The sequence below is a fragment of the Rhinolophus sinicus genome, chromosome 4 (assembly GCF_057876585.1).
Source record: "Rhinolophus sinicus isolate RSI-liver-muscle chromosome 4, RSI-T2T, whole genome shotgun sequence".
NCBI lineage: Eukaryota > Metazoa > Chordata > Mammalia > Chiroptera > Rhinolophidae > Rhinolophus > Rhinolophus sinicus.
In genome coordinates this window covers 96,010,023-96,034,846 of record NC_142504.1, presented here as the reverse complement: position 1 = coordinate 96,034,846, position 24,824 = coordinate 96,010,023, and the positions used below count along the sequence as shown (strand labels likewise).

Sequence of the window (24,824 nt, the reverse complement as noted above, 5' to 3'; positions counted from 1 at the left end):
CGGGCCTGGTCACAGTAGCTACAGAGGATGAGTTTAAAGGCACTTCCTCTGGACCATAACATCCCACGGTACTAAGAAAGCACCTTTTTCCTCTTGAAATATTGTCATGGAACTTATGATCCAAACCCAAATTCCACGCTACTTTTGCCATGACTATCATGAATGCTACCCCAAGAAGGTGCTGGTTTTTAATTTCATAAACTTCAGTTTCTAATTCAACACACATTTACGAGCACCTGCACTCAGAGATCTCACTCAGCCTAGTGGAAAAAACGGAAAAACAGTTCATTTCAACACAGTGGGTCAAATAATACTTCAGAAAGCTCTAACATCGCATGATTAAGCTTTATGCTGTCAATTAAAGGAGCCAGGTATCAGGTTACAAAATGGCACTAATGCAGATTGATTGGCTACTTTCCAAGATAAGCAGGCTTTTATATTAGGTTTTACAAAACAAGGTTTTATGTTTTTTAAAAGTTTGAAAGAAAAATTTAAAAAACAGTTTGTGTGTGTTAACACAGTCTAAGCGCCCTTTATACACACTCTCCAAGGCAGATTGCTTGCATACGTCCTCATACTGTGTTTCCCCGAAAATAAGACGTAGCTGCACCACCAGCTCTAATCCATCTTTTGGAGCAAAAATTAATGTAAGACCCGGTCTTATAATAATATAATATAACATTATAATATAATATAATATAATATAATATAATATAATATAATATAATATAATATAATATAATATCAGACCAGGTCTTATACTAATTTTTGCTCCAAAAGATGCATCAGTGCTGATGGTCCAGCTATGTCTTATTTTCGGGGAAACACAGTATCAGGCAACTGCCTCAGATATTCTTTCTTTTTTTCCCCTTCAGGGAAGTTTACTTTCTGGTCAGAAAAGGAGAAGCAGGGACAGGCTCCTGTACAGTCCAGCCCAGGCCCGACCGGGATGGGAGGGGACAGCTCTGACTGTGCATGCTTGGTCGCAGGGTTGTCCTGGCTGGGTCTGGGGAAGGTCTGCTGGGGATGGTGACACCAAGCCTATGGGCAGAGACGGCAAGCCAGTGGGCTCAGAGGATGGCACATGTGGAGGCCAGGCATGCCACTCCAGGCTGGTGGGCCCAGGTGGGACAAGTAAGGCTCGGCTGCTGGCTTTGTCTGCCAAGAGCTCTCTGTTGGGGCCATGGGCTCTGGGTCTGAGTGTTGCTCACTGGGACAGACAAGGCAGAGGCGTGAGGACTCCCAGCCTCCCAGATGGGACTGGAGGCAACTTGAGTTTTGGCATTTTGGCTACCCCCAAGCCCCTGGAGCTGTCCCTGCAGCCCTGGCTAGGGAAGGGGGAGGGAGCTGGCCAGGCCCTGGCAGGCCAGGAAGCCTGGCAGGCCAGGAAGCAACAGCAGCAGCAGCGTCCCACTACCCTGGGCCCCGGGGACTGCGGGTGTGGCAGGGACTGGGGAGACCACATGCTCGTGCAGACACAGGCTCAGAGGTTGGTGACGCCCCAAAACATATTCTGCATGTTAAGGCATCACGGTTAGACAGGGACAGCGACGGATGAACTGACCAGGGAGGGGTGACAGCTGGAGGATGACCTGCCCACGAGGCCCTGCATTGTGCACCCTACCCCGACCCCACAGGGGGAGATGAGGAGAATGAGGGCAACAGAAAAGGCCTTGGGGGACCTAAGCACCCCAGAGACACCATTCAATGCCCCACTCCCTTGGAAAAGCCAGGGCCTCAGATAGGATTAGAACAGGTGGGGGCACGGGGGACCTAGAGGGACCAAAGGGGAGGCGGAGGCCTGGGCTGCGGCCTCCCTGCCCCACAGCACAGGCTGAAGCAGCAGTGACACTAGACCACCCCGGAGGCTGGGGCCTACGCGCTGGGAAGAGCCAGGAGGCAGCCCAGGGGGAAACACAGCAGCGTGGGCAACGGGCTCCGTCAGGACTTTGGTATGGCGTTGGGTGGGGCGCGTACATCCCTCCATCCATCGCTCCTCCTGCCTGCCTCCCAGGCCGGGCTCAGTCCTTCCACTCCTTTTTGATGGTGAGGTTCCCTCCCAGGGCAGGTGGTCAGTTTTGTCGGTGTCTGTGAAGCAGGCCTTGATGTTGTGGCGGCCACGAGCCAGCATGCCCTTGGGTGCCTCCTCCATGGGGGTCAGAAACTCGTATTCCTCCGCCCGGGGCCCATAGCTCCCTCCATGTAGTCGGTCTTGACGCCTTTCCGGTACGTGTGTTGGATGCACGTCCTGCTGGACGCGACCTCTCTGTTCACCGGGAAAGAGATCTTTATCGGTACTCCACACCCTCCTTCAGCACAAATGACCGCTTCTTGAAGCTCTCCCGGTCTCCTGTCGGGTCTAGCTACACACCTGGGTCAGGCGGGTCACAACACCGCTGGGGACGCTGGGGGCGGCTGAGACTGCCGCCTGGCCCAGCAGGGCCTCCGTGAACTTGCGCAGGCTCGCGTTGTCCTTGTTCAGCTCCTGGGTCTCCTGGACGGTCTTCTGGGCCGGGGGCTGACCCTCCTCGTTGTCGGCTGCCGTCTGCGCCAGCTGCTCAGCTGTGGGTTCCTGCTGTGCCATGCTCACCTCCAGCTGGCTCTGGGTCCACTGGAGGCTCCACCGTGCTGGGCGCGCGCTCCCTCCCTCCCACGCGAAATGACGAATGTTGGTGCCCCGCCCATGCGTGCCCTGCCAGCCACTTCCAGGGTCCCCTCAGGTCTTTTTATTTCTGGAATTCGTTATTTAAATGTTTTTTTTAAATAGGCAAGAATAACATTACACATAGGTATAGAAACTGGGAAAGGTGGAAGTGGATCAAGCTGTTGAAAACCAAAGAGTTGTAATCTAAGAATTGTACAATATAAGAATGTCTAGGGCATGATTGTAGTAAACACGCTTCAGGAAAACACTAACTACATAACCATGACTTGTCTTCACTATGAGACTCTTCACTGCTCATAAGTGTGTAACAGAATAGCAGCAGCATCACCAGTAGGGTACGCTGTAGACAAAAATGGTCTCATGGTGACCATGGTAGACACAAAAGAAGAACACTAATGATATCATCCCAGAGGTAGGCAAAGGGAGAAAGACAATAGCACACTGAGCATGTAAGAAAAGCCAAGAGCACCGCCAGGTGATTGTGAAGTAGGGGAACGCCAAACCCATCAGACCCTAGAATGCATACCTGGAATGTGGAAGCCACAGGCACGTAAGAAAGGACCAGGGAAATACCCCAAGTCCCTGCACAAAAACCCAGCTTACCTCACTACGGCCATGCTGTCAGTAACTGTGAATAAGAGGTTTTCATAGCTATTTTTGGCCCCATCATCGTCCATGCACCATAACCAACAAATAGCTAGTATTGGATAATAAAGCTAACTTAAAGCTAAACCTTTTTTTTTTTTTTCAATCCTACCTTTAGTTCTGTCTTCTATTAATTGTAGTATGGAAATCAATGGGAGTAACTGACTTTTTATTAAGTAACAATTGCACTTTAATTGTTTTATTTTACTGCCTAACTAACTGCCTTGCTTTTAAACAATGGGGAACCTTTCATCGTGACACCAAGTAGAAGATATTTATGGAACGCATTCTACACTAAGCTCATTTTTGTCTTGGCAAAATAGTGTTAGACGTTAGCATTTATGAGACTCCTCCTGCACCTCTGCATTAAGACATTCTTAAATTGAAAACTGCTGGCGGTCAGGAGCCAACGCTAAGTCTCTATGGAGCTCACGGGCCCCATAGTTAAACATATAAAACTGAATTATTAAATAATTATGAAAAAATTGCCTTTTATTTCATAATCTAGATGGTAGCTATCATTTATTTTTCAAATATCTCCCTCTTTAAATCTCATAACTGAAATAGTGGTTGATTAACTCCTTCCTCAGCTATAGTGACTCATTTTCAAAGCCATGCCAACGTATCAGAATCATCAGGCTTCAGCCCAGAATGACAAGCTTGGGTACAACCTGCCTAGAGTTGCTATAAGTGAGCAAATCAGCTTCTACAGAGGCAGCATTGAATGAAAACTTTAAAGTGGCATTTTCCATTAAGTAAAGAGATAACTAGGTATATGGGTTGTTCCAGGATGAACAAATTCATGTTCTCAAAATTTCCAGCCTATATTTATTTATTTTAGAGGGATTTAAATATACCGTCACCTCAGAGATTTTGGAGATACAGATACAAAACCTGATATTATAACTGGCCTGACGTGACTGGAAACTTGAATGACCTGAGTTCCCTGTGGAGCTACCCAAAGTTAAATAAAGACTGAACTTTTTTGGTTTGAGTCCCTAGCCCAACCTCATTGCCATTTGTCTCTCTAGTATCCACATATTGGGATGGGTGGATGCATTTCTTTAGGGAACTTTAAGAACCCACACATCCTAATCGGGAGGGTGATACAAAGTAAAGGATTGGGGACCTTCTACTGATGCTCAAACTTCTCAAGTCCAATGAAGCAGGCCATTTAATATCAACCAGAAAAACAGGACAAGAAAACAAAAGAATGAAACCCTAATGAAAGAGAAGCAGGATAAGTAAAAAACCCCAGACTACTTTTTCCTAGCTTTTTTCATGGTTATCAAAACTCTGCAGTTCGACTGTCCAGCATCTAAACCAAGATGTGTGCCATGTGATTTTCTGGACCAAGTTTTTAAAACTTCCATTGCATCCAAAGATATAATTCTTCCTTCAGAAATTCCAGAAAAGTTGTATGTGTGGTATTCCTTCTTTTCTCCCCCTTTTATTTAATTTTTACTTTTTTCTACTGGCATGGTTTGAAACCTGAGAACTTATACTTTACTAGAGTGACTCAGAACAATCCACAATTGTGGAAAATATTACTGTCATGTCTTAGAAAAAATTGTGTATGTGTATGTATCTGTGGTTAAACTATCTGGCTCGGTAAGTACAAAAATGATGTGTCTGTGGGTTATGGTACATCTATATTTTTGTTTGATAAAGAACAACATTAAGAAGCCCAATGGTTAGACTGTCATCTCATACACAGTTAAAAAAGAAAAGAAAGACAGAAAACAGGATGAAAGAAGAAAGAGACAAGCAGGACTGTCACATTTTCTCAGAGTGTATGTTTACCGCGTCTGCTCCTGCATGGTTCTTGCCTTTCCCCAAAATCACACACATCTGGGAGAACCACATCCTTGAACTTAACATCCGTATTTTCTTAGAGACAGAAAAAGCTGAGAGCTAGGTGGCGTGTGAGGGAGCCCATAGTTCAAGCCTTCATTTTATAGAAAACTGAGGTTCAGAGTGGGAACTTTGCAAGTTCCCTCAGCAGTCAGCCCGATGGAATTGGTAAGCCCTGGTGGTTCTGTCTTCCAGTCAGGAGCACATTAAATGCTGCCCAAGATTCTAGTCAAGTCAACAGAGTATGAGCAGCTTCTGAATGCAGTCTGCAGTAGGTCCTAGGGCTCAGTGATACAGTGAACACAGGCTGTCTCCATGGTTGCCTTGAAAGAAGTCTGAGATGGGGGTTGACCTACGCGTACGACAAAGGATTCGGCCATCCCCAGTTTCACCCCCTGCCCTTTCTGGAAGCAGTGACTGCTCTGCCAAATAAACATTTTCCTGTGTCTCAAAGTAAGCCTCATTTTCCCGTATTACTGACACATCCACAACCAGGCCTGTGTATGCTGAACTTAACATCCCTAGATTATTCTGGAAGCTGCTTTTTGGCAGGAGTCAGACAATACTTTTAATTGCCCAGATCACTATTGAAACAAAACAATGCCCAGCATTCTAATACAAGGCAATATCAAAATGTCAATTAAACCAACATTTATTGCACAAAATAAAACCCATTGTACTGTCAGCAAGTATTAGAAATTAGTACAATTGGAGAGACCTGAAAGTCTTCAATTTTCTACGTCTCAAGTATATAGATACCTCTAGAAGTACCTCATAGATACTGCGGGTTTAGCTCCAGACCACTGCAATAAAATGATTATCACAATAAAGCAAGTCACATGAATTTTTGGGTTCCTAGGGCATACAGAAGTTATGTTTCTATTATACTGTAGTCTATTAAATGTGCAATAACATTACATCTAAAAACAAACTACACACCTTGATTAAAAATATTTTATTGCTGAAAATGCTAACAATGATCTGAGCCTTTGGCGAGTTTATTTAATCTATTTTTTGGTGGAGGGTTTTACCTTCACTTTGTAAAAAAAAAAAAAAAAAATCCCACAATATACAATAAAGCAAAGTGCAATAAAATGAGGTATTTCTGTATCACTTTAAAAAATAATGTAAAGTTTTGGACATGGATATAGAAGAAAGCATTTAAACATTCATGCTCCATCCTATTAAAGAGACTTGTGAGCCTGACATTTATTTGGTACTTACGCCAATCTTTATTTTAGGTAGTTTTTGTTTTAAGTAGTGGGAAGTGTTCAGTTTTCTTTAAAGTTGTAATCAGAAACAAAATGCTGTCAGTTATTCTCGTCTCCTGATTAAAATACCTCTCTCCTCGGAACACACCACTCCTAGAAGCCTTGAGGTCTGAATTCCACATTAGAAAGTGCAGCTACAAAGAACCTGGCAAATTTGCGCCGCCAGTGTGCCTGATGAGTTCTCCTGATGGGTGAGCACACTCCCTTCAGCACGACAGCACACACAGAAAGATCCACAAAACCACAGTAGGAAAGGGCCATGGACAGTACCCCCCTGTTTTTGGAGTCATATTGATATGTCTCCAGGTTTACTTAATAATTTAAAGAACACAACCTGAAACTTCTGTACAGTGTTGGAGAACTCAGAGTCATTTAGCACGTCCAGTAGACACTTTGTTGAAAACCCTCTTCCATACAGAGCTCAGGTGCTGCTCCCACCCTGCCTCAGAAATCATAAACAAAGACATTGCTTTCAAGCTTCCAGGAAGAAGCCTGTGGCTTTTTGGGAAATTGCTTTCTAATCTCCCAGAATGCTGACTTTGCTGCTTCTGCTTAGTTCCGACCATCTGAAATATTTGTCCATTAAAACAAAAACAAAAACACACAAAAAAAGGGAAAAAGAGCAAAACTTAAAGCAGACTGAGAAGACAAGCCCCCAACCATGAACAGTTGGAAATGAAGAGAAATGAGGAGGGTACTCACACTGCAGCTGGCTTCCTGGCGGCAGAAGGCACTGGCTGATAAAGGCCGGCTGGGCTCTGCTGAAAGGGAGGGTGTTTAGGAGGAGGCAGTGCTGCGAGGGAGGCACCTAACAGTTTTATACTCAGAACCCCACTCTGCATATCCGTGCACTTGGCTCTCTCCTCCCACTTCAGGCACCAGTGCCAAAGCATTGCTGAGAAACTGGTCCCCTGTCCTCTACCTGATGTCTCTTTCTTTCTCTCTGTTCCTGATTCGGTGCCAACAGCTTTCCATCCTTTTCATGTTGTTCCGAGGTCTTTGCCCAGTGATAATCCTCCTCAGATTCATCTTTTTCTTGTTTATGCTGTTTGCTGCAGCTCCTACCCTCACCCTGAAATATTTTTTGGAAGAGTTGTAACTGAAAAGGATCAACAGAGTGTCACTTTAAAAACCAACGGGCGTAAGTGTCACTATTACATTGTTTTGTACACCTGAAACTAAGGGGAAAAGAAAAAAAGGCGGGAAAAAAAAACCCCAATGATTGGAACCATAAAAATGAAAAACAAATAAAAAACCAACGGGCAGGTTGCTATGCAATAGACTCTGGAGCTAAGTGGCTGTTCCCGGGGGAATTTTTTTCTCTTAGACTTGACACAGCTTCTGCACAGATGTAAGAATCCAGCAAGGTCCCAAGGGGTGTGGTGCGAGGGTGAGGAGAACAAGAGATAGACAATTTGTTTTCTGGGAACCAAGCTACCTTTTCCCCCAGTGAGAAGAAAACAAAAATATTAATATAAGTGTTTCCCTGGAATGTCCTTCCATCTACATGAGAACCCCAGGACAAATTCTGCTGCCTTTTAAAAGTCCAGAGGCAAACATTCCATAGCAGAGGAATGTAAAATTCAAGTGAAAAATCCATTTCTTCCTCATTCTTCCTGTCAGTATTGTGGCATGTTCTGTTATGGTAGAACTCTAACTCAGGTGCACTTCCATGAACACAGGATTAAGGAAGAAAATAACCCCAAACCCACAGAAAGCTGTGCAGATGTCATCAGTCGTTCCTCTGGCCTCGCGCCCACCTGGATGAGTTGAAAGCCTTTGTCAGTGGTCAGCAAAGCGCTGGCAACTCTCTGGCTCCATCCCCTGGATACCCGCCAAACCACAGGGTTTCTTGCTTCTTGGGGACTCCTTGCCTCCAGGTGCCTCGTGTGTGTGTGTGTGTGTGTGTGTGTGTGTGTGTGTGTGTGTGTGTGTGTGTGTCTGGGGCCTGAGAGCGAAACCATGATTAGAATTTTGAGATTCAGCCATATCTCCCTCCAACATTTTTTTTTTTTTCTAGGAAAGTAAGGAGAAAAGAAACTCCTAGGGTTACCCTGAAAGAGAAAAATGAATCACAAGAGGATTATTTGAAGGCCTAGTATAGGAATGAAAGGAATCACATGACTGTTTCCGTAAGTTGCTTATGCCAGTGGGCTATACTCCTTCATAGTAATAATAATCATAATGATAGTAATTCAATGAATAGAATTGCACAAATGGTTGATCATTCACTCTGTGCAAATGAGAAATCCAAATTTGCACAGTTTGATTGGCCCACATAGCATCGTCCTGATGGGTTGGAATTCCACATCCTGATTGGTCGGTAAAGATGCAAATGAGGCTATAGTTGCACAGCTCTGCTTGGATGGGACAGGTCTCAGCCCATTGGTCCAAAAATGATTAAAAAAACTCCTTTATAAGGGTTGGCTCAGCCGGCAGCAACACAGTGCAGGAGCCTTGTCAAGCCCCGTCACACATGCAGTGTTTTCCCTGAAACACTGCATGTGTGAGAGAGGCCCCCTGTAAACAATGGCTGCTAACTCTGATTATAAATTTGGGTGCAGTTAACCACAAGGAGTCTTTTTTGACAGGTATATTCCTTTTCAAAGTCAAAAAGAGAAAGCTCAAGAAAACCTAGGTCCCCACCCTAAACCCCAATAAAAGCAGAACTCCAGACCCATGCAAATGTGCATTCTGTCTCTCTACCCACAACGTCCCCAGGTAGGCTGTGTAATTTCCAGGCCCTGTGAGTAATAAATATTTATCAAAGTTTCCTCACGGTTATTGTTGAAGGGTGTCTTGCAACTGTTATAACAACCACAAGGGTCTAGCCACAACACGGGTTATTGATAAGCTGAAACCAGCACAAACCAACCACCAACATATATTTATAGACCTTGTCCTGAAGCCACCTCAACACCCATGAAACCTTCTGCTTCAGTGGCCCTGGTCAGGGGCTGAGGGTATGTAGTAAGTCTCAAGTTTTCTTGGCAGAACAATCTCCTCCTCCACCCTTCCTCCCTGGCCTCTCCTGGTCCCTGTGAAGCCACACCTCATCAAACCTTATGTGCTGCTCACAAAATACAGCCTTGTACGTGGTATTCACAAGGCAATGTGAAGTAGGTGGGATTCTGAGTTAGACAGACCTGAGTTTGAAACCAAGCTTTGTTCCTTACTACCTGTGTCCCTTGCCTAAGCTCACGTTAGGTATGTTACTCACCCTCTCTGAATATTAGATTCCGCAGTGTGAAGTGGGGTAAGTTTACTTCCTTTACAAGGTCATGGTGAAGTCTGGCACTGAGGCATGTAAAGCTCTGGACTTGACAAAAGAGGTGCACGTTTTGACATCTGCATCTCTCAGTCAGGGTTGGTTTGTCCTTGAGGATTCCTGTAAGGGTCCCTCCTCCCAGCTTGAGCCAGGGGAAGAGCTTTTTTTCTGGCTCTGACATCAGAAGGCGTATAGTTATGAGCCTGGAGACAAGTATTTGGCGAGAACCCTGAACGAGGTAGTTGGCTGATCAAACTCACCAAGTTCTCATACTGCAAGATCCCAAGATGCCAGGGTCTGCGGTTGCAGAGTTGCTGTGGCTTTGGAAAGAGCTCCCAAGCTGGAGATCAGAGGGACGATTAAACACTAGGGAAATGTCTTAAAATACAGTATGCACCCAATAAAGAGTGCATACTGTATTTTAAAACAGTCCTAATTGCACAATTCAATGACTTTTTCTCAGTTCTTTCTCCAGCACCTCCTGGTATCATTTACAGAGTATCATTTCCCTAGTGTTTAATCCCTGACGCTGTTTTCCGTTCCGTCTCCCCTGAGTGTTTTCCAGTGCTTCTCCTTGTGTGTCTCTCCACTCTCCTTATTCTCTGAACTCATCTTCCACCCCGCTGTCTGGCTCAATCACAAGAGAACATACGTAGAGCTTTCCACCTTTTGGAGCTTCTCCATAAATTTTTGGCCGCTAGAAAGTTCTCTCTCCTCTCTCCCTACCCACTCTCTCCACGTTCACACCCAGCTTTCGTTCCTCCTCTATTTGGCTTTCCCGGCTGACTCCTATCCATGCTTGCACTCCTGGGAGCTGAGAGCAATTTATGTCTATATTCCTCATTGAAGATGGGGACTGCAACAATTCTGGTATTATCTATTATTAAATTTTTTTTTTTTTTTTTTTTTTTTGCAAAGGCCCACCTAGGCTGGAAGATCCTGGATGACAAAGTCAGGCTCTAATATGCCTCTATATTCATAACAGATCTCTTTCTTTCCAGAGAGGTTTTGAGGAAGTTCACAAAATATTTGTAAGAGGAGATAAAAAGTCAGGGAAGAAAAGGGGAAGAAGGGAGAACAAAACTACGGATAATGACATGATTTTAATATTTTCTACAATGTCTTGCACCTGTCGATCTCTCTAACTATGTATTGTTTGACTCAGAAATCATCCCAACTCTATTTCACTCTGGTGGCTGCTTGATAGTGACCTAGCTATAGGCAGTTTCACTTTACGAATCGTTTGTGCCCCAAGCGCAGCTGGGTAGGGCCCTCACTCAGGGATTCTACAGGCGAGAACTGCTGCAGAGGGCTCTTCTGCATCCTGCATCCTGAGCAGCCCTTTTCTAAATGGAAGAGAATGTGCTAAAGAAAAAACATTCTCATTCTTCTCTTTCTATCCTCTGAACCCCCATAACGACAGAAGCAAAGACAGCGAGTCTGGAACAGAATGTTCCTCGGCAGTGTGTTCTGAGCCCACAACGTTTAGTTTGGTAGTCAGACAAAAAGGCACCAGATGACAGTCCAAACTCCCACTGACCCAGAAAGCCACTCGGTGGTGGGTGAGGGGGGGATGGAAGGGGATACCCTTTGTAGTAGGAATTCCCTAGCCGTGGAGCCAAGAGGCAAGCAGGCACACAAATCTCTTTCTCAAACGTCTCTCTCAAACCTCCACCGCCTGCCCTTGCCAGGGCACCATGGAGCTAGGTGATGCCAGGAGGCACTACAGTGCCTCCATTTTTAGCTCTTAAATGCAGTTGTGCAATTGTTCAACTCTATTTAATAGCTGGTGGTTCTCTTGCACATGGCAGAAGGGCGAGGGAAACTCCATCCCTACCTCTGACTTTTATCAGATGACCACATGCATCACGTTCTTTCCAGCCTTTAAATTAAATGCACGACAGGGTAAGGCCCATCATGTAGGTTTCTGGTGCCCACAACCTGAAGGTGTGCAGGTCGTGCCCTGCACAAATGTACTCTAAGGGTGCACCATTCACATCCTCGACCTTCATAACCATAAATGGCATTTAAACCAGATCCCCGGCCGGGGTGGGGGGTGGGGGGTGGTTTGCATGCACATTAAAATTTGAAAAGCAGTACTCTTAAGAATTCCTGTCCTTGAGACTTAGTGAAAAGGGATGGATTCATGCCCTTGGAGTGGTGACAGCGTACAAATTCCAGTGTCTTGGTTGGAGACACCATGGTGAATCCGAGTGAGTCATAATTGCATTCCAATTGGCAGCGTGGAGCACACTGTCACACATCGGCCAGTGGCGGTGCTCTAGGCAAAGCTTCCTCATCCCATTAGACTCCATCAAGCAACCCCAGCGGGTCCCACCCTCAGCACAGAGCTGATGGCATCACGTAGGCTTGGTGGTGCCTGACAGCCCTCAGTCATCAGGACAGATTATCGCAGATCACGAAAGGCTGATGCTTGCACGTACAGGGGCAGGCCTCCTCCTGCCCAGGGAGTCTGGCAGTGGCTCCTATGATCTAGTCAGAGGCCTCTGCCTCCTGCCCACCCACAGGACTGACACTCCCTGTATTGCAAGAGCAACTCCCGCACCAGGGTCTCAGGGATTTTCCTAAGCGCTTTCCTGGGTGAGCTCCACCCCTTGGTTCTCCATCACGGATTCCTTGGCCTTTTGACCCTAGGACCCCTGCAATGATTCCCCCCACCCCACCCTGGTATACAACTCCTTTGGCCCAAAGCTAAAACACCCTGGGTGGAACTGTACTTTCTATAGCCCACACAATTTAGTGCTAAAAGAGTTTGGGTACTATCAGTGGTATCTGGAGTAGGCAGAGGAGGCTTTACTGAAGAAATGGGCATCGTAAGGCCCTTCGTTAACATTTGAATAGCATGTAGTGAAGGCAGGAAAAGAGGGAACAGCATTTCAGGAAGAAACGTTAGTGTCAGCAGAGAGAAGCATGGTATGTTTGTGGGCTGTGACCAGCTTTGTGATTGCGCTGGAGGGTGTGTGTTGTGAGTCATGGGCCATCACTCCAGCCCCCACTTGGGTTCCCAAGGAAAGAAATGCTTCTTCATGTATGCATAAGACATCTCAATTGACAACCCTCTGATGTTGCTTCCTCATGATACGGTACACCAACCAGGCATTGTACCTCTACCAAAAACAGCATCAAAGAAAGTATAGGGAAGAAAAATACTATAACATAAAAGAAAAGATGGAATTACGAACCTCTATGACCATTTAAAAATAGCAAAATTATGCTCTCAGCTTTAAATATGGACAATATGAAGTAGAGTGTATTGGGGTCCCTTGGATAAAGTATACATACATTCAAATAATAACAATAGTGAACTGCAAGCAAACATTAAACACAAGTTTTACTTGCCTTCTAATATTTGAAAGGAGTAAGCAAAATTTACTTGCTTTCTATTTCCCATGCGTTTATTTCTCTGCAATGATAGGAGGTTTCAAAAAATGTCCACTAGTCAAAACCTCCTTAAATGTGGCAGATGCTTGAAACCTATAGCTGCGGAGGATGCTTCTCTCACTAAAAAGCAGGTTGAAAAGCAGAGCCAACTTGAAATTTCTGTTTGTTACCCCCTCTTCTCTCCATCCAGTTAAAATCCTAAGCTCTGCCTGCTGTCAGCTCCAATAAATGCTACCAGCAAATAAGAAGCGATTGTTGTCCCTTTAGGAAAGTCATGAGACACTTGGCAAGTCACTAGTATTTTTTTGGAAGTTCTCAATAACTTGGAGCTTCTCTGGAAGTGAGAGTGTTAGGAAGACTCTGAAGGCTCTGCCCAGCTTGGGGGCTTCTTATAGCTCTGCTAACAAAGAGGACAGTTTTCTTGCCAAACAAGTTGATGTCCGAGACTTACAGGAAGAGGGATGAGGCATTGGAAAACGACATGTGGGAACTAGAAAGGCAGCACTGAGACCTGAAGAAAAGACGAGGATGGCAGACCACTGATTAGGTTTGCAGTGTGTCAACAAGCCAGATAAATAAACAGCTAGAGCTCGAAAATCACTGGCGATCAGGAGCGATTGAAATTCTGTGGATAGAGCAGTGTGACGACGACAGCAGCATGTAGGGAGATTATCTGAGAGTGGTTCATGGGGTGGTTTGAAGGCCAAAGCAGGGAGGGCCGCTCACGGTGCCCACAGCAGGGCAGTCCCAAGGGGAAAGGCTGCAAGTATGAGAGTGTTGGGGAGGAAAAAGAGATCCCTTTAGGCAAGGGGTGAAGGACGGGAGAATCAAAAACGGCACCAAGTGTTGGTGAGGAGGTGGAGCAACCAGAACTCACGTACACTGCTGATGGAAATGGACGTGGAGATGCCCACTTCAGAAAACTGTCTGGCAGTATCTACGAGAGTGACATCGGCACACGCTACAGCCCAGCAGTGCTGTCCTAAGGATTTATGCAAAAGAAATGCATATATACAATCACACCAAAAGACATACATCACAGCATTCGATTCAGGGCTATTTGTAACAGCCCTAAATGGGAAATCTAACCACCTATCAACAGTAGAGTGGATAAAAAATTATTTATTGGCACCACAAGAGAATGAATGACCTACAACGCCATGCAATAGTATGAATGCAAATTACAATGTTGAGCTAAAGAAGCCAGACACAATATTTCATTTATACAAAGTTCAAACACAGGCTAAACTGAGAGAAATCGGGATATGAATCACCATTGGAAGGGGGCACCAAGGGAACTTCTGGGGTGTTGATAATGTTCTGTGTCTTGACCTGGATGCGTGTTGGTTACCTGAGTTGTGTTCATTTGTGAAAATTCACTAGGCTGTATACTTATAATAAGTGCACTTCACTAAAAATTATGAAATGACAATATGAAGTAGAATAAAGGTAACAGAGGTAATTTTGTGACACTGTTTTTGAGGTGTCTGGATGGGCAGGTGGAAATGCCCAGGACACATTTGGAGATGAAGGACTCCTGTCTGGGCAAGGATTCAGGGCTGGAGACACTGAATTTGGGGACTGTTTACCCAGAAGTGACAGGGAAGATAAGAGCATGGGCGTGTCTTCTGGGACGGTAGGGGAGCAATTAGAAGCAGCTTTGGTCCCTGTTAGAAGGCAGGAGGAGGAGGAGGGGTGAGCAGAGGCACTCCTCAGAAGTCTAGTCAGCAGTGCCTGCACTAGAACCCTCCATGGGGCTCTGCCAGCCATGATTTGTCTCTTGGGGGGTGGAGGGCAGATGCTCCTCAGTCCCTTCAGGTGGCATCATCTTTCCTTTAAAATCTGAAGACGCAGAGAGTTGGCGAGGTGAACTCTCCCATCCTGGTGAGTGGCAGAGTGAGGCACCAGCCCAGCCAACTGCCTCCAGGGCACGTGGTGCCTTTGACACTACAGCTGCCAACAGCAGAGGGCATTGAGGCACCTGGGCAGGCCCTCAGGAAGGGACTTGACGGTCAGCCTGAGGGGGTGGTAGGAAACGTGCTGCCCAGTACTCTTTCCTGGAACAGAGGGAGCTCTCAAGATAAAGGAGGAATGTACTAGAATCTGTGTACATACACGTCGGCTTTTTGTCCTGTCACCTCATGTGGGCTGCTGGGCTTGTGCTTCTCCTGTAAGCACATTAGTTCACAAGGTTAGGGTGCCGTCCCAAATGTGTGATACTGGGGGCCCAGGTGATACGTTAATAATAGAGCAAGTACATTCTCTCTAATGAAAAATACTAGGGCAGCAGGGACTACCAAACACACCCACACAAAACATCAAGGCATCTGCATAAATGCAGAAGAAAAATAGATATCAAGATATCACACATGCATGCACCAAATCCCCACCACGAATTCTTAACCATCACAGCTGGAAGATATGGAAGGACAGGAGGGGCAAAGCAGCTGGTTTGGACCAATGGAAGAAGCGTCCCATTAAAGCTCCTCCACCTGTGTTTAGGACCTTCCCTCTGTAATAAGGAGCTACCCTCCCCTTCCATATTTAACTCTCATTGCTCCTCAAGAGGACATTACATGGGTGTGTCAGTTCCCCCAGAGTAGAAGTGCCCAGGACAAACTGTCCTTATTACCACTCCAGGGTCTTTGCCTATGCTGTTCCTTCTAGAAAGATGTTCTTGGGAGCCATAGGGATTGAAATCCTGGTTCTCAGGCTTCCAAGCATTATAATATGTAGACGTTGTTGTCCAAGTCCTGTTAGCTTTCCTCAGCTTCCTCTTTTTTAAGATGGAGATGACCCCATTGGGATAGTATACGACAAGTCCCCACCAAAGAGACCAGCACAGAGTTAGAAGGAACAAATAATAGTCGTTCTCCATCTCACTTTTATTAACTCCTGCCTGGAATGTGCCTATAGTCACCATGACCTTGTTCTCCGAACATCAGTAGTGGTTTCACTCAATTAGACCGCGTACCTGCCTCGCCAGATTCGGCCCAGCTCTGAGGCTCCGACGTGCCGAGTGTGGGGCCAGGGTGAGCTGAGGGCATCAGTTTTGCTCAGGAATAGAACACAGTGTCTCCAGAACCTCAGAGTGACTTCCTCGGGGGGCATTTGGCTTCTGTAACTTCTAAAATGTCTTTGAAAAGCTAGTAACTAGTCACATATTTGAAATTTGATAGCTCATTTTAAAAATCCTAAGTTTAAATAGTTATAAAGCATTTTTAAATACAATTGTTGTGGGGCTTCTGGATGTTGGTCATATTCTGTTTCCTGATCTGGGTGATGGTCACGTGAGTATGTTTATCTATTGGAAATTCATTTATGAAGTGTTCACTTATGATTTTTTTCACTTTTCTGGATATATGTTAAAAATTGATTTGTTTCAGGCTGTCTGAGCTCTGCCACTCGACCTCATAGTAGGCATTCAAGACTGTAATGGAGTGACTGCTGGCTTGAGGGCCTTGGACCCGAGTTCTTGGTTAAGTGTAAAGGGATCCTTGGAGTCCCATCAGCCTGTTATAAGCTAGATTAAAAGTGTTCGAGTTCAGGTATGCACAGAATACCACAGAAGTGTAGAGAAAGGAAACTTGACTTTGCCTTGAGAATCAGAGATGCCCTCACAAAAGACGCTAGTGACATTTCAACTGGGTGTTAAGACTGAATAGGAGTATTTCTGGTGGAAAATGGACGCAAGTGATGACAAGAATAGTATGAACAAAGACAGAATAAAATTAAGGTGCATTGGGTCTGAGGCTCAGCAGGTATTCTAATGTGGAAGAGGTTAGTGGTCGTGTGTGTGTGTCTGAGTATGTGTGAGGATGTGTGCGTGGCTCATGAAAACTGAAGCGAAAGAAGTAAGCAGCAGCTGGATCATGAATCGCTTTGTCAAGCTCAGGAGTTTGGGATTTATCCTTTAGGCAGGTGGATTCTCTGCTGATGCTAAGAGACTACCACCATTTCCCCACCTCCTTTACCAATCCCCCCACCACCTTCACCACCACTTCCATGTGCACCTCTACCATCACCACCACCACCTCCCTACCTCCTTCAACCCTCCCCCCTCACCAGCTTCACAACCACCTGTGTCACTTCCACCCCCACCTCTACCATCAATTTTACCACTTCCATCACCTCTACTGCTCCCAGCTTGGCCACTGTCTCCACCTCTTCCACCACTACCTCCTCTATCACAATAATTGTCTCCACAGAAGGAGTTATTATGCTAATTACAGCACAATTAATTAGGAGACAACAGCTGAATGACACCTATCTTTTACGACCTCGCACAGTCTGAGGGAAGAAACCCAGTGAGTGTGAGCTTGGAGCTGAGCTGCTTTGTAGGAGGGAGGCTCGCCTAAGCTAACCTGCTCTCTTCTGCTCACGACAGGTGTCATGAACTGTGCTGCAGGCAAAATTACAAGGTTTAGATAAAAATATTATAGAGGAGATGAAAAGGTTTCTAAGGATATAGAGGACAGACAACCAAGACTGAACTTAAATTTGTTAACAATTTATTAATAAAAAAATTTAAATTTATATTTGCAATTCAAGGTTTCTGGTTTCCTAGCAATGCAAATTACTGCCTTATGGTAAAATAATATAGTAGCTAAGAGCTAATCAAGCAGCTTTACCTTTATTATCTCACTTAACCATTAAAAGAACTACACTAACATATTTGTGTTATTTCCTTGTTAGGATGAGAAACTTGGGCTCAGAGCCATTAAGCAAATTCCCAGGCCTCACAACTAAGTGCTTTTCTTAGTAGCTATGCCCTCCCATGTGACCTGATGTCTTTTTGAGCGTCGGTGAGGTGGGGGACAGGCCTGTGCAGAGCGCTTGCGGTGGAAAAGGACAGAAAAGATTTGCTCAAGCTTTTGGAGATACTTTGGCGCCCTCTAGTGATAATATGTAGGTATCATAAGCCCCAAAGCACTGGTCTGCCTAAATTTGGCGATCTTATGCTCAGGATGTGTCACCATGCAAAACGGCACAGAAGTAGACAGTGGAGATGGGAAAGAAAGGAAAGGAAACAAGGTACAGGAAAAGGCAGATCCATCCTAGGTACCTGTTAGCCTCTGACCCCCATATCTCTACAAACAACTTGGCTCTCTCCCTTCATTGTAGGATAAATAGCAATTCGCAACCTTGAGTGTGCACGGAATCACGGGGGAACTTGAAAGTGCAGCATCTGGGTTCCAGCTTCAGGGTTTCTGATGATTAGATGTGAAGGGGCCCCAGGGACCTGCATTTTAAAACCACATCCAAGTGGTTTGTTTGCAGGTGGTTCTTGGACCACACTTTCAAAAAACAATACTGTTTAATATTAATATTTAACTTTAAAAAAATGGGTGCTTCAACAGTAAACTAAAAATGTGGGTCCAAAACCAGTTGTCAACAGGAATCCAGAGGAATTCACAGGCTATTGTCATTTCTGCTCTGACCTGGTTAACGATAAAAGATGCAACTCTGTAAAACACACAGACTCCAACCATGATGATGGCTTAATTCTCAAAGAGCAAACTTAAAACATCTTAACAGAATTCAAATGAATGAGTTCATCCCTTTAAAAGAGCGAATTCAAAACCCAAGTTCCTTGGAAATGTGCATCTAGAGATGCTGCTTTGTTGCCAGCATAAAGAGCCTTCTCTGATAAAGTAAGAATGAGAGATTCATTAAAGCACCTTGGCACTAACGTCTTTGGAAAACTCTACAGTAAAGAAAGATGTTTAACTTTATGTAACTTAATGTACCTGGATCTTGTTAATCATGTGACTTTTTTCTTTTTCTTTTTTTCCAGTTACACGTTTATTAAGGTTCGTGATAGAGCAGTTTGGGAAGTATTACCTTAGAACAATAGGAATGTAAATTACATTTTTTCTGGGTTCTGAAAAAAGTTTCCCTGTAAGTGGGAAAAATAGTCTTTTCAATAAATGGTCCTGGGACAACTGGATATTCACATGCAAAAGACTGAGGATCTTACCTCACACTGCACACAAAAACTAACTCAAAATAAATCAAAGACCTAAATATAAGGATTAAAACTCTTGAGGGCTAAGAACTCTTAGAAGAGTTTTTGTTACCTTGGATTAGGCAATGGTTTCTTAGATATGACACAAAAGCACAATCAACAAAAGAAAAAAAAGGATAAATCAAAATTAAAAACTTCTATGTTTCAGAGGACATCGTCGAGAAAGTGAAAAGACAACCCATAGAATGATAGAAAATATTTTCACATTATATATCTGATAAAGAACTTGTATTCAGTATATGTAAAATACTCTTACAACACAATAATAAAAAGACAAACAACCTAATTTAAAAAAATGGGCAAAATATATGAATAAATGTGTCTCCAAAGAAGATATATGTACACATGGCCAATACAAACATGAAAAGATGCTCAACATCGTTAGCTGTCAAGAAAATGAAAACCCAAATCATAATGGGATACCACTGTATACCCACTAGATGAGCTAGAATTAAAGAAGATGGATACTATAACTGTTGATGCACAAGTGGAGAAAATTAAGGCTCTCATACATTCCTGCTGGTGGCAATGTAAAATGGTGCAACCATTTCGGAAAACAGTCTGACAGTCCCTCCCAAAAGTTAAACATATAGTTACCATAAAGCTCAGTCATTCCACTCCTATATGTAGATCCAAGTGAAATTAATAAAACACACAAAAACTTATATATTTATGTTCATAGTACTATTATTCACCATAGCCCTAAAGTGGAAACAATCCAAATATCCATTCACTGATGGATAAAGAAAACGTGGTATCACAATACAATGGAATATTATTCAGCAATAAAAAATGAAATATTAATCCATGCTACAGCATGGTGAACCTTGAAAATATTATGCTAAGTAAAAGAAGCTAGTCACAAAAGATCACGTATTATATAGTTCCATATATATGAAATATCCAGAATAGGCAAATCTATAGAGAAAGAAAGTAGATTTACCTAGGGCTGGATGGGTTGGGGAGAAGTAGGGAGTGACAGCCAGTAGGTACAGGGTTTCTTTTTGGAGTGACGAAAATGTTCTAAAATCGATGGTGGTGACGCTTACACAATTTTGTGGATATTCTAAAAACCATGTATTGTATACTTTAAGTGAGTAAATTATATGGTATGTGAGTTATACCTCAATAAAGGTATTACAAAAAAAAAAAAAAAATCCTAAAAGTTCCTTCCTCTATAGAGCCAGTGGAAAGATCTTGAGAATTATGTATTAAAAAGCATCTTTATTTTTAAATTGAGTTTTCAGACTAAAGGAAGAGCTGCAGGCTGTCTGAGCTGAAATGGTGATAAGGACATAAAAATACATTCCTGGTGAAAAGACTGGGAAAACATTTTCTTGGGACTAAGTCTACTAATGTGTCCAATAACATTTAAGGCAGCTTAGCTGAGAGTATGAACACGATCTCATTTTACAGTTTTCAGAACATTTAAACACATGTGATTCTCACGGCAAGCTCCGAGGAAGGCAGAGTGAGAATGATAATCTCCATTTTAAGAGATCAGACAATTAAGTTCTCAAACTTGTTGCAATGATGTTGCTAACCTTTTTTGCTATCAGAGGGATTATTCATTATGAATTTGTACGAACTGAAAAAACCATTAACCAAGTTTACTATTACTATTTGGAAGTGCTGAAAAGGCCGCGTGAAAAAGTTAGACGACCTGAACTTTTCACCAACAATTCATGGCTCTTGCATCACGACAATGCACCAGCTCACATGGCACTGTCTGTGAGAGAGTTTTTAGACAGTAAGCAAATAGCTGTATTGGAACACCCTCCCTACTCACCTGATCTGGCCCCCAGTGACTTCTTTCTTTACCCAACGATAAAGGCAGTATTGAAAGGAAGACATTTGGATGACATTCAGGACACCAAGGGTCATATGATGACAGCTCTGATGGCCATTCCAGAAAAAGAGTCCAAAATTGCTTTGAAGGGTGGACTAGGTGCTGGCATCAGTGCATAGCTTCCCAAGGGGAGTACGTTGAAGGTGACTGTAGTGATATTCAGCAGTGAGGTATGTAGCACTTTTCCTAGGATGAGTTTGCAAACTTAATTTTCCGACCTTGTATGGTAGGACAGGTTCAAGCACAGAAAACATTGTGCTCAGAGTCACTATTAGAAAGAAATGGCACGTGGATTGAGATCTTTGGACTTTACGTCTGACACTTTGTTTACGCCACGGTGGTTTCCTGCCCTTGTCATGATTGTCCCCTGCAGATCTCCATGTCGCTTAATGATGTTCAATAGTTCTGGCCTCTCTTGTTTAATTCCCTTGGCCAGACGTCACTAGTCCAGGCTGGTTACTCACTTCAGTCTCCAACTTGTATTGCCTGTCTTTAATGAAGTAATATTCCCGAATTGTCACTGTCCTCAAGTCCCACCCTTGCTCAAGAACTTCCAGGGACAGCCATGGGGTTTGGGTATAAATTCTGGCTATGAGATTTACGAGCTGGGATCTGTGGATATGTCACCTAACTTACTAGATCCTTGGGCATTTGATCTGTAACATGGGAATGAGATGATCAGCTCTGTAGGATTTGTGTGATTTAATGGAGATAGAGTACCCGCTATGGCCATATCCATCTCACCTGATCGTACACCTTGACACTGCATGCGACCTAAGGGACTCTGCTTAGCTTGCCATGTTTTAGAAACTTCTCCCCCTTCCAAAAGCTGTGTAGAGCACACAAGGGTCTGCATCATACAATTTGGCACCTGGTTATTTTCCAGTGAGTTTTCTGGTCTTAGTCATCTCTCACCTTCTAAATCACTGTTTGTCAGAGTGTAGTCCTAGATCATAGAAGAAGGGTCATAAAAAGCTGGACTTCTGCTGTAAAAATCCAGGCTTACTGAGTCAAAGTCCCTTAGGGGTGGTAGTGGCAGAAAACCATAAATCTACATTTTTAAAATAAGCAGTACCCCCTACATGCTCCGTACCCCTTATATACACAGTAGCTGGGACTCCTTGAACTAAATTCCACGCTTCTTGAGGCTACGAGACATGACAGGGCCTTGGCTCCCACCCCACTTCTTAGCACAGATTTAGACACCCCATAGGAAATTAAGTCAGTACTTGTATGATTGAAAAGAAAGTACTGTGCTGAGCTTAGTAGTTCTCCAACTCCACCTGCATCAGAATTCCCTGGAGGGCTTGTTGTAACAGGTGGCTCAGCCCCACCCACAGGGTCTCTGGTTCAGTAGATCTGGGTTTGGCCAGAGAAATTGCGTGTCTAACAAGTTGCTAGGTGATGCTGATGCCGCTGGCCTGGGGACCACTCATAGTCTCCATAAACGGTGGCCTGGAGACCAGCGACCTGATGGTCACTTGAGAACTTGTAAATTGCAGCACCTCAAGCCTCACCTGGGACCAACTGACCCAGAATACAAGATCCTCGGGAGATCTCTGTGCACGTTCAAGTGTGGGAAGTATCACAGTTTAGTTCATTTGATCCTCCCAACGAACCCATGAGTCAGTTGCTATTATTACTCCCATTTCATAGATGAGGAAATAGACGTGATGCAAAGTCAAGGAGTGGAAACAGCCAGGCTAAGAGTTGGGACTGGAATTGGCTCTGTGACATCCCCATCTCTAGCCACTTAACACTTAGTCACTATTTCCCTCTCCCCATGGAAGCCCGCCCGGCACCCCCTTTCCTTAGTCAGATAACAGGCCTAAGCGTCCCAGCCTTCACTGAATCAAGCAGCAAGGACAGCCTGTGCTCAGCAATGTGCTTGGGTCCAAGAGTATGTTGTGTCCACATAATTATAAGATGAGGTCCCTGGCCTCAGAAATCGCCACCTCATTTAGGAAATAAGACCCACAAAGATGAAACAAATCATACCAGACAATATAAAATGGTGTTAAATTGTACGGTCCACATCACCTTTTACGTTAAAACTACAGTTTTCTTCAAGAAACAGTGGCCCCCACAGGCTGCTCTCTGAGCCATTGGGGTGACTGCTGTGAAAACGAGGAAGGAATGTGCACACCCTTCTTGCCACGTCTGCTCAGGCCACACTGTAGATGACAGTTTCTCTCCAACATTCTGGTGCGTCCTCCTGACTCAAAATGAATCCTCAAGAAGCAAGTGGTGAGGAGAGGAGTGAGAACCACCACCGGTCCCTGTCCAATCCTGGCCCTGCCAGGCAGTTCACAGAGGGGTGGAGCCTTGTCTCACCACCAAAACCCACGTGTTGTTTGCTCTCTTCCAGTTAGAGGACCTCCCAGCACTTGCTCTGTGTGCTACTCTGCATGCTGCTTTTCTCCATCTCCTTTCCCTCTTAGATGTCTACCTGGTCAGGGCTTTCTGCCTGTAAGTCTCGATGGGGTTCCCTTTCTATTTGCACCACCTGCCTACCTGCCTGTCCACCTGCTGTCACTGCCTCCCCACCCCTTCCACTCTCTGTCCCCGCACTGGGGCAGCCTTTATTCCCCATCCTGTACCTGCGCACATAGCACACATGCAGCTTCTTACCTGCAGCCACGTCTCTCCACCAGGCCAGCGCTGCCTGTGCCCACAGGGCCAGGGAGACAAACTCCAGACTGAAAGCAGCTTGGACGGAGGAGCTGCTCACAGCCCCATCGCTTTAGTCTTCCTCTCTAGGGCCAAGGCTGCCCAATCAGTAGACTTCCGGGTCCAATGAGAAGCCTCGCTCATCTGCTCAGCCTCCTAAGCCAGATGTTTCCTGTTAGTGGTTTTATTTTTCTTGATCAAGTCTCCTTTGGGGTGGAGGACTGGGGCCCAACACTGAGAAAGAGGCACATTTTACTTTTGAGGGTTCTCTGTGCCTCCTGCCTCCAGACGCCCGGTGCCTCTCATTGTACCCATGTCAGGCCCACTGCTCCTTGTCAAAATTCATCTGGGGACAAGGGTTTAACAGTCTGTAAGCGTGACCTTGATTGGAGACAGGTTGGGGCCCAGAAAACAGACATTGTAGTTGTTTTCTACCCTGGCTGTCCCTTGGAATCACACCTGGTGCTTAAAAAAAATCCCTGTTCCCAGGCCCAGTGCTGACTTAATTGACCTGGGATAGAGCCTGGGTATTAGAATCAGTTGATTCTAATCGAGCCAGGACTAAGCGCCACTATGCAAGGATCTCATGGTCTGGAGCTTGATCCAGCAGCATCCATGCAATCTAAGAGTTCGTTAGGAGCTCAGATTCTTGGCTCTACCCACAGCAACCACATAAAAATCTTTGAAGTTGAGCCCCAGGGATCTGTGTTTCAGTCAGCACCACAGATGGTTTTTCTATGCGCAAGAATTTGCAAACCAGTGCATTCCAACGTGCAAAGAAGGGGGAAGGGATGACTGGAAGCAGCATCTCTCGTCTGCATTTGTACCAGCGGTTCTCAAAGTGTGTTCCCTGGACCCCCAGCATCAACATCACCTGGGAACTTGTGAGAAACGCAAGTTCTCAGACCCTTCGCCATGCCTCTTGAATCAGAAACTCTGGGCATGGGGCCCAGCAGATCTGTTTAACAAGCTTTCTAGGTGATTCTGATACATGCTCAAGTTTGAGAACTACTGTTCTACCATCTATCTGCCTCACCTGAGACCATTACACGATTTGGGTCCCAACCATGGAGGTTCTTGGTCATCAACCAACGAAAGGATGGTGACCAAGGACACATGTAGAGACGCGAAGTTATTATCCATAAAAAGGATGAAATGCTTAGGGTTAGATG

General features: G+C 44.7%; 1 protein-coding gene and 1 pseudogene across 2 annotated transcripts in view; both read right to left on the bottom strand.

Annotated features, from left to right (window-relative positions):
• SLC14A1 (solute carrier family 14 member 1 (Kidd blood group)) overlaps nt 1–23,760 on the bottom strand; it is a 41,645-nt gene extending 17,885 nt beyond the window's left edge. Inside the window, exon 1 of one of the 2 annotated variants that reach the window (XM_019739701.3) lies at nt 23,614–23,760. The gene's annotated coding sequence lies outside the window, so the exon portion shown is untranslated. Of the gene's footprint in view, nt 1–7,137; nt 7,266–23,613 lie in introns of those variants that run through there. The other variant, XM_019739700.3, reaches the window with a different exon arrangement.
• LOC109451446 (rho GDP-dissociation inhibitor 1 pseudogene) lies at nt 1,898–2,731 on the bottom strand (annotated as a pseudogene).
• Nucleotides 23,761–24,824: the final 1,064 nt, after the last annotated feature.